The following is an 8,037-nucleotide window of genomic DNA, read 5'->3' as shown; positions in this document are numbered from 1 at the left end:
ATTTACTGGGAGAGCTTTCATCCCACTTGGCCTGGTGGCAAAAAGGTTTTAGACAATTAGTGAAAGCAAAAATAAAAACAAATAAAAAATAGATAGAGAAATATAAAAATACTGTTCACACTAAAATATATAAAAAGAGAATAAAATAAAGCTCAAGAAAAAAATATATATTAAACGATATAGGATGCCCACCATTCTGAATGACGGAAAGCTAAATGCTCTAGGTGGATGCAAGGTATAACAAGGTAGGGGAGGGGAGATATTTTAAGTCAAAAAATGACGTTACATTTGAAAGCAAAAATATATGGAATAATATTAGGAAATTTAAAAAAATATTAAAATTTTTAAATTAAATTAGGCTTTCGAACTAAGGGGGCGTGTCATTAAGATTATATTTTTTAAATTATTTTATTTTTGTTATTATCGCCTTAAATTCGTTCACACATCGTTGCAGCTTGCCAATACTCGTTCTAAGTATTTTTTTTTTATTATTATGCCAGGATAAGAAAGGAATTAAAAAAGGTCATGGCGAGTCCATGACAATTCTTCAATATAAGTAGGAGTTTCGTACAACTCCTTATAAGTAAATGATTTCAAAGCAAGATGAGACAAACTGTCCAACTGTTGATTCGAAGGCTGGTAGCACTTATCATTGATTTAGTCCATTAAACTGTTTATTTTTCAAATATTATGTCAAATGAATTAGTCCCAGAACTTTTATGTATAAAAAATGTATGCTTATGTTTAATTTGATCCAAATTGAATATAATGTACTTTTTTTAACATATAATTACGTATCTCAAGATCAACGTAAATACAGACATCAAGTTGATATAATTAAATGAGAAAAACATATAAACATATAAGAATACCAAGTTTTTGTGAGTTGCTATTTCAGAAGGCAACTGTCGACGAGATGCGGCCTTGAATCGACTACTCCAGCCTTCATTGATCCAGACCAAACTCCCAACCGAACAGCAAAACACCTGCTCCGATCTTAGAAAAACGAGTAAACATATTATATATTTATATAAAATATATTTAGTTATTATATTTATAGCAAAAGTTATATTAGTGAAATAACATAAATAAGCAAAATAAAAATTTAATTTAACCCTATTGCTCGATGCCTAGAACAAATCATCCCCAACATTCTATGAATCCATGAATCCTTAATAGATTGCAATATTATCTTAAGTTCTACGCTTTGGTGTACTCTTCCACTAATGTCACAGTAGTTTTAATTTCCTGAACAATTTATACCCATAAGCTTTTTCTAATGACAACCTTAATTATAATTAAAATAGTAATAAACTCCATTAAGTTAGCCGGTCGAAAAATATTCAACTTAAATTATTTTAGAAAAAAAAGTAAAATAAATTTTGTTTACTTCGTCTTGCCCTACAGTATCTTTAATAATACCCCACTTATTCCTTTTGAACAGATCCGTTACTTAGGACTAAATCTGGACAAACGACTGACATGGAATCCTCATACAACACTGAAAAGAAAGGAAACTGCTCGTCGATTCCGACTATAACAACATTTACTTGACAAACGGTCCAAACTTCCAATCCATTACAAAAGACTGATCTACATGACTATTATAAGGCCTATTTGGATATACGGAGTTGAGCTATGGGGCTCCACTAAACCATCGAATTCCTCCCGAATCCAATCCTTACAGTCCAAAATCCTTAATGCTCCTTACTTTGTCACAAATCATTGGCCAGAACTAGATACCAATCCTTCCATGGAAAACTTCCCAACCACTCAAACCAACTCGTTTCTAACCTGGCTTCTCCTTCACTGCCTAATAATCCTCCTAGGCGTCTGAAAAGAAGATGGCCTCGAGATCTTCTCCTTTAGAAATGTTTTTGGAGTTCTATCAATTGGTAGATTCTCCACATGTTTTTATTATGTCATAATATCACTTACAGCAAATTTACTTGATGTGTATATATGTATACAGTTGTAAATATCAATAAATAAATTATTAAAAAATTTTTTGTTTATTGATAAATTCATAGATTATTTTATGTTTCTCAAAAAAATTTAGAGAAAAAATTATCTGATTTAAAATAGAACCTTTTTGTAGTTTTAAATAAAACTAATAAATAAACAACGCAATCATTTTTATTGTAACGATTGATCGGCCCTTATGGTTTATAATATGATTGACGAAGCATTTTCAAATTACCATATACGATTAGCATATAGTCAACATTACTAATAATAGATCGTTCTATTTAACAGAAATAATACAATCTGCCACATTAATAAGCATTAGTGTTCTAAATATTCATTCATGACATAAATAATCAAATAGAAGAATGAAAAAAAAATTGAAATTATGACTATAATACTCACTAAACTAAAAAGAAAATTGTAATAAAAATAAAATACGTAAAATCCTTGATGTTCCTTATTACGTCACAAATAAACTCATTCATAAAGACCTTAACATCCCATTCGTTGCAGATTTGACCCAAAACAGATATGCGTCTTTTTATTCCAAACTCCTTAACCATCCTAACCCATTAATTCTTAATCTTTCATCCTTAACAATCCCTGATAATCCCCCGAGGCGTCTGAAAAGAAGATGGCTACGGGACCTTCTAATTTAAATTAATTTTTGAAGTACCACCAATGGGTGGTTCCTTCCCAAGATTTTCAAGTGTAGATGAAACATACTACATATTTACCTATTGTATTATTTTGTACAGTTGTAAATTACAATAACTAAATAATTAAAAAAAATAAAATAAAGTAAATAGAAAAAATACGATTTAGATATGTATAAACAAAAATTTATTACATATATAAAAATACAATCAAATCAAAATAATTAAATAATTAATATACAAGATAAAGGAAATTAAATTTAAATAGTAATAAAATAAGTATACATTATTACATTCAGCCTTGGGAATGCCAAGATTCATTCCCCTGGACCCTCTGAGTAATAAATGTTAACTGGGATAGGTGGGAATCGAACCAACAACGTTTGAACCGAGCGCTCTGGGACCTGGGCCCAGCCCTCAAGGCCGTCATGTATCTTAAGTCCTACCATAGTCTACATTATATTCCTTGTTATCTCATACTCTTACCTCTATCTCATCCTCCTTGTATTCAGTCCTGAAGAATCCTTGCAAAGTGGGGCGAAACTCCAGTGTATGATAAACAATTTTGTGAAGTAATTGAGCTACATTTCTGGCGGAACCCGGACCATCTTCCTTCATAAGTTCAAATTGTTGTGTAAATTGTTCCGCTGAAGGCGAACAATATTGGCTGAGGAGCCGCTGGCTGGGGGTGCAAAGAACAGGGAGGGGCCGCTCCACTGGGATAGATGGACTTGCTTCATGGAGGAACTCGGGTTCGATGTCAAGGTCTAGGACAACAGAAAATATAATAATCGACTCCCTGGGAATCATCCACCACCACATGCATGGAAATTATTGAGTAATCCACAGAAAGGATGACATGCATACATTCCATGTCTTATTTGTTACTTTATTATTTTTTATACTTATTTATCCATTCAAGTGTTTCCTGTAACCGTTTTTTAATTATATTTTCCTTTTAATCTATGTGTTAGTCTTATTCTCGTAAAATGTATCTATTTGTTTGTTTTTGGTAAACTGATTTACTGCTATGACTCTGAATGATGGTCTGATCTCACATTGCCATTTAATATTGAATTTGTTTAGCGGGTCACTGAAGAGGATCTAGGAGGGCGAATTCCGGAGAGCGACTTTGTTGATCGGGTGAATTTAAAAGTTGAGAAATGGTGAAATTGGAGGAGCAGAAATGAGAAGGAAAAATAGGAATGAATAGAAACATTTGTATTTGTTGTACAGACCGAAATTGAATGTAAAAGGAAACTGTAGGAGAAAAATTATATCTTATTATTGTATCTCTTTTTTTCTGATTATACCATGTATGTGTAATTTATATATGTCCGATTACGGATTGATAAGCATGCTGTGTGAGATAGCAACCTGATGTACTTAGCCAGCATAGCTAAATAAAGTATTTCTCTCTCTCTCTATAGCGCGGTATAATAACAATTAAAGGCGCAAAACAACACTATAACGGCCCATTTCGTAGTGGCACTTTACAGCCACTTCTGCCACTGTCTACTTTAATGGTGCAAACTATTTAATAGTTTCTACCGCAATTTTATTCACTGTACTGATAGTGCTTTCGTATTATAGCACCCATTATTGTTAACAGTACACTTCGCGATAGTGAAGCTAATTTCTTTTTTTAAAGCCCCTTCCTGATAATTTCTTACATACGGGAGGAGTAACCAATCTATTATATTCTAACTATGGTTGAGGTGGTTCAAGTTTTCATTACGTGGGGCCGCCAAGAAATAAAAGTCAACCCCCAGGCCGAATCCGAACCACGAGGCAGACAAAGTTGATGGTTTAACTTCCTCAGCAACTAAGGGCTCTCGTATTACGGTAACTATCACATGTATATGGTTTGATAGTGAACCATCGCTCCTATCCTCTTTATCAATTCTAACGGCGATTGGGTAGGAAAACAGTATTCCCATATATTTTTGTGTTTTGATAACACTTGAAATAAAAAAAAAATTAATGATTCAATTCAGATTCTTTTACCTTATCAAAAGTATTAGTGATCGAACGGTAACTACCATATATTAGTGGCACGTTTGACAATTTTTTTATTTTATTTTCAATTTTACAGATTCTATTGAATGTACTTCGTAATCGACCTAAAAGTCTTGGTACAGTCTGTAGAAAGTAGCCTTAGTTACTATCTTTAGAATACGTCCAATTAAAAATAAAATCAAAAATTATTTTGTCGAGTTTACCATGATTAAAAGAAAATCAGCAATAGGTATAAAATAATTTTTATCACATAATCAAAAGAAAAGAAAGAGAAAATATGATTCTTGGAGAAGTTTGTCGGGGGGTGCGGTCAGCAAAGAACAACATAAATAAACAAAACCATATTTATTTATTTTATGCCTAAAATAAATAAATATGGTTTTGTTTATTTATGTTGTTCTTTGCTGACCGCACCCCCCGACAAACTTCTCCAAGCATTATTCTACGGTCAACTATCTACACCTCATCAGAAAATATGATTATTGTTAAGCAAAAGAAACAAAAATTAATACAATAAAAAAATATATCAAACGAAGAAATCGATGCTTCAGAAAAACAAACAATTGGTTTTCTATTCAGTAAACCCTGCAAAGTGACACAAAATGTTGGCTTACAATAACTATCTTCTACTATCTTCCTATTATATGTTAAACACGGTCAATTAACTATCTTCTAATAATAATTTTTCATTTGTTAAACTGGTCCTAACAATATATGTATCAGATTAGTACAATGGATAAAACAATAATTATATTAGATTTATGGAATAAGCGAGCAAAAGTATTTCCGAGTCCTATTAAACTTAAGTAGAGATGACAGTGACATTAAAATGAATTTTCATTTTTAAATCTTCCGTGATATATTCTCGTACATGAGAGCGTGGAAAAGGGTAGATATCAAATATCCAGCCAGGACTTTAAGCTGCTTACAGATAGAAAATAAATAAAAGTCTTATCTATTCAGTAAGAGGATAGCTGACACGTAATAAAGACAGACCCGCAGACCTCACCACCTCCCCAGAAAGGCAAATTAAATTCCCGCTGGTCCCCTCGGGAGTCTAAGCCAATACCCCCACCTCGCACCCACCGACTGTGTCTATTTTTCAACCATTGTCTCTTCCCAATATTTATTACCTCAATAAGTGTCAGGGCTTAGGGATTTACTGGCTTCAGTAGGGGAGTCTCTTTGACGGGTCCTGTCTTAGTTAAGTCGATCATTTGTAACTTAAACATTTTTTTGAAGGAGAATGATCGGCAGTGGAAGCTGTTGAAGATGACAAATTATCAGCGAAGGGTACTCAAGTTTGTTTAAATTATGGATTCATTACTTAATTATGTAATATTTACTACTTTATTATTATTTTTGATATTCTAATATTTGTTATATAGGGGGATTTGTTGATAAAATGAAATAAGGGTTGTAGAATGGGGGGAAAGAAAAAAAAAGGAATAAATTGAAAAGCTTGTATTTAGTTGTTGTTGTTGATTTTTTGCTTAAAGGCGTAAAACCCTCTGGTCATCAACGCCTAAGGGATGATAAAAGTAAAAAAAAAAAAAAATAAAATAAAATAAATAAATAAATAAAAAATACAAAAATAAAAAAAAATAGAGAAATAATTAATTAAAAAAAAAATAAAAAATAAATAAAAAACATAAAAATCGAAGAGGAGTTATAATTTATAAAGAAGGCGATGTGCTTTTAAAAATTCAAACACTCGTGCAATTTTAGCTTCCTCATCTGGGAGAGTTTCGGATAAATTTGGGGTCAGTCCTATCCTGTTTATTGTTGGCAAATAGTGAGTACACTCTTCGAAAATATGTCTAATCGTAAGAATGGACTGACAATATTTGCACGTTGGAGGTGGCAGTTTTCTGATCAGGTGAGAGTGCGTGAGGAGAGTATGACCTATTCTCAAGCGGGCCAGAGCAACCTCCTCCCTGCGGCTGTTGCGGTAGGATGTCGACCATGGTTTTACTGATCGTTTTATTTCTTTTAATTTACTAGGAGAAATAAATTAAATAAAATAATTAAATAAAAATAAATCTGTACTTTATAATAATAGTGTTACTAGAATAACAGTTGTGCAAGGAGGTGATTTAATCAGAATCACGCTCGAAAATTTTGTTCCCTAATTAAGGTCATACCTTTTATAAGGCTGGGTGAATCCCTAAATCTCCTCAACCCACAGAGTTGTCTCACGGCTCCTGAAACAGTATAAATAATTATTTGATACAGTCGGATTCGAACTCGATTCCTTAGAGTTATTATCACAGTGATTTACCACTAATCTACCCCGCTCCCCATTATACGAATTAAAACAAAAATACATTTAAAAACTACTCGCAACCAACTAAAATAAAGTATCACAGAAAAATGTTTGTGTTTTATCATAATGATCTAAATTTTAATTAAATGTATCAAACTGTAAATCATTTCAACGTAGTGCTCATCGAAGTATAAAATGGAGTGAGCAGAGTTCATCCTATTCTTGGCTCGAGCAGGACTTATTAGAGGGCTATAGGTTTTAATTGCCATAATTATAAAATAAGTTGTAATTTTTTGTAATAGAAATGTGAAAATAAATATATTCATTACTTAATACCAAAACTTACAAAAACTTTTTCAGTTAGTTTCTTTAGACTGCTTATGTGAGGTGTAAAATCTCTTTTATTTATGAAACGTTGACTGGTTAGTTATTTACTGTATTATATAATAAATAACGTGATATAAGCTCGTATCTGTTTTCTTGAGTTTTTATTTTCAATTATTATTGCTTTATATACATACATTCATAAACAATAGTATAGCTTTAAAAATGAAACATTATATTATGAGTCTTACAAACAAGAATAAATTATGTCTCTGATTTGCTTGAATCCTGGCAAATCTGAGAGAAAAAAACATTATTTCATTTTAAATTCGATCTATTCCACAGATAATATCCAAGACAAGGGTTACTGTCTTAACTGTGGTAGTCCTACGGACTAGAACTTGTAGGTTTGCCACAAAGTAACCGCAGTATTCATTCTATCAAATCAAATGCAAAATTTAAAAAAAATATTTTTTCATATATTTATACATCAACTATTTATTTTCCGATGTTTCGCTCCACTTTGCAGGGCTAAAAAAGATAAGATCCTAATAAAAATATGAAATGTAAGTAAATGTTAATAATACACAATGTGTAATAAGACACAATAAAGTAAATAAAGGCAGGATTAAAAATTATATAAAAGTAAGAAGTACAATAAAAAGTATATATAAAAAAGAATTCACTTGTACTATTAGACATAAAATGAAAGGGAAACGTAATAGCACATAAAAATAGAAAAGTAGATATAAGAGGAATAAAAAACAAAATTACTCATTTATTGGAAAAAGAATAAATAAAATA

At 31.6% G+C, this 8,037-nt stretch overlaps 1 protein-coding gene across 3 annotated transcripts in view; it reads left to right on the top strand.

The window, feature by feature from the left end:
* Positions 1-8,037, top strand: part of LOC106688107 (acid sphingomyelinase-like phosphodiesterase 3b) — a 940,469-nt gene that overhangs the window by 689,024 nt on the left and 243,408 nt on the right. The window lies entirely within an intron of this gene.

This window comes from Halyomorpha halys, unplaced genomic scaffold (assembly GCF_000696795.3).
Source record: "Halyomorpha halys isolate HHAL.00 unplaced genomic scaffold, Hhal_1.1 Scaffold4.1, whole genome shotgun sequence".
Taxonomy (NCBI): Eukaryota; Metazoa; Arthropoda; class Insecta; order Hemiptera; family Pentatomidae; genus Halyomorpha; species Halyomorpha halys.
The sequence above is the reverse complement of the archived record's forward strand: the minus strand, read 5'-3'. Positions and strand labels throughout refer to the sequence as shown.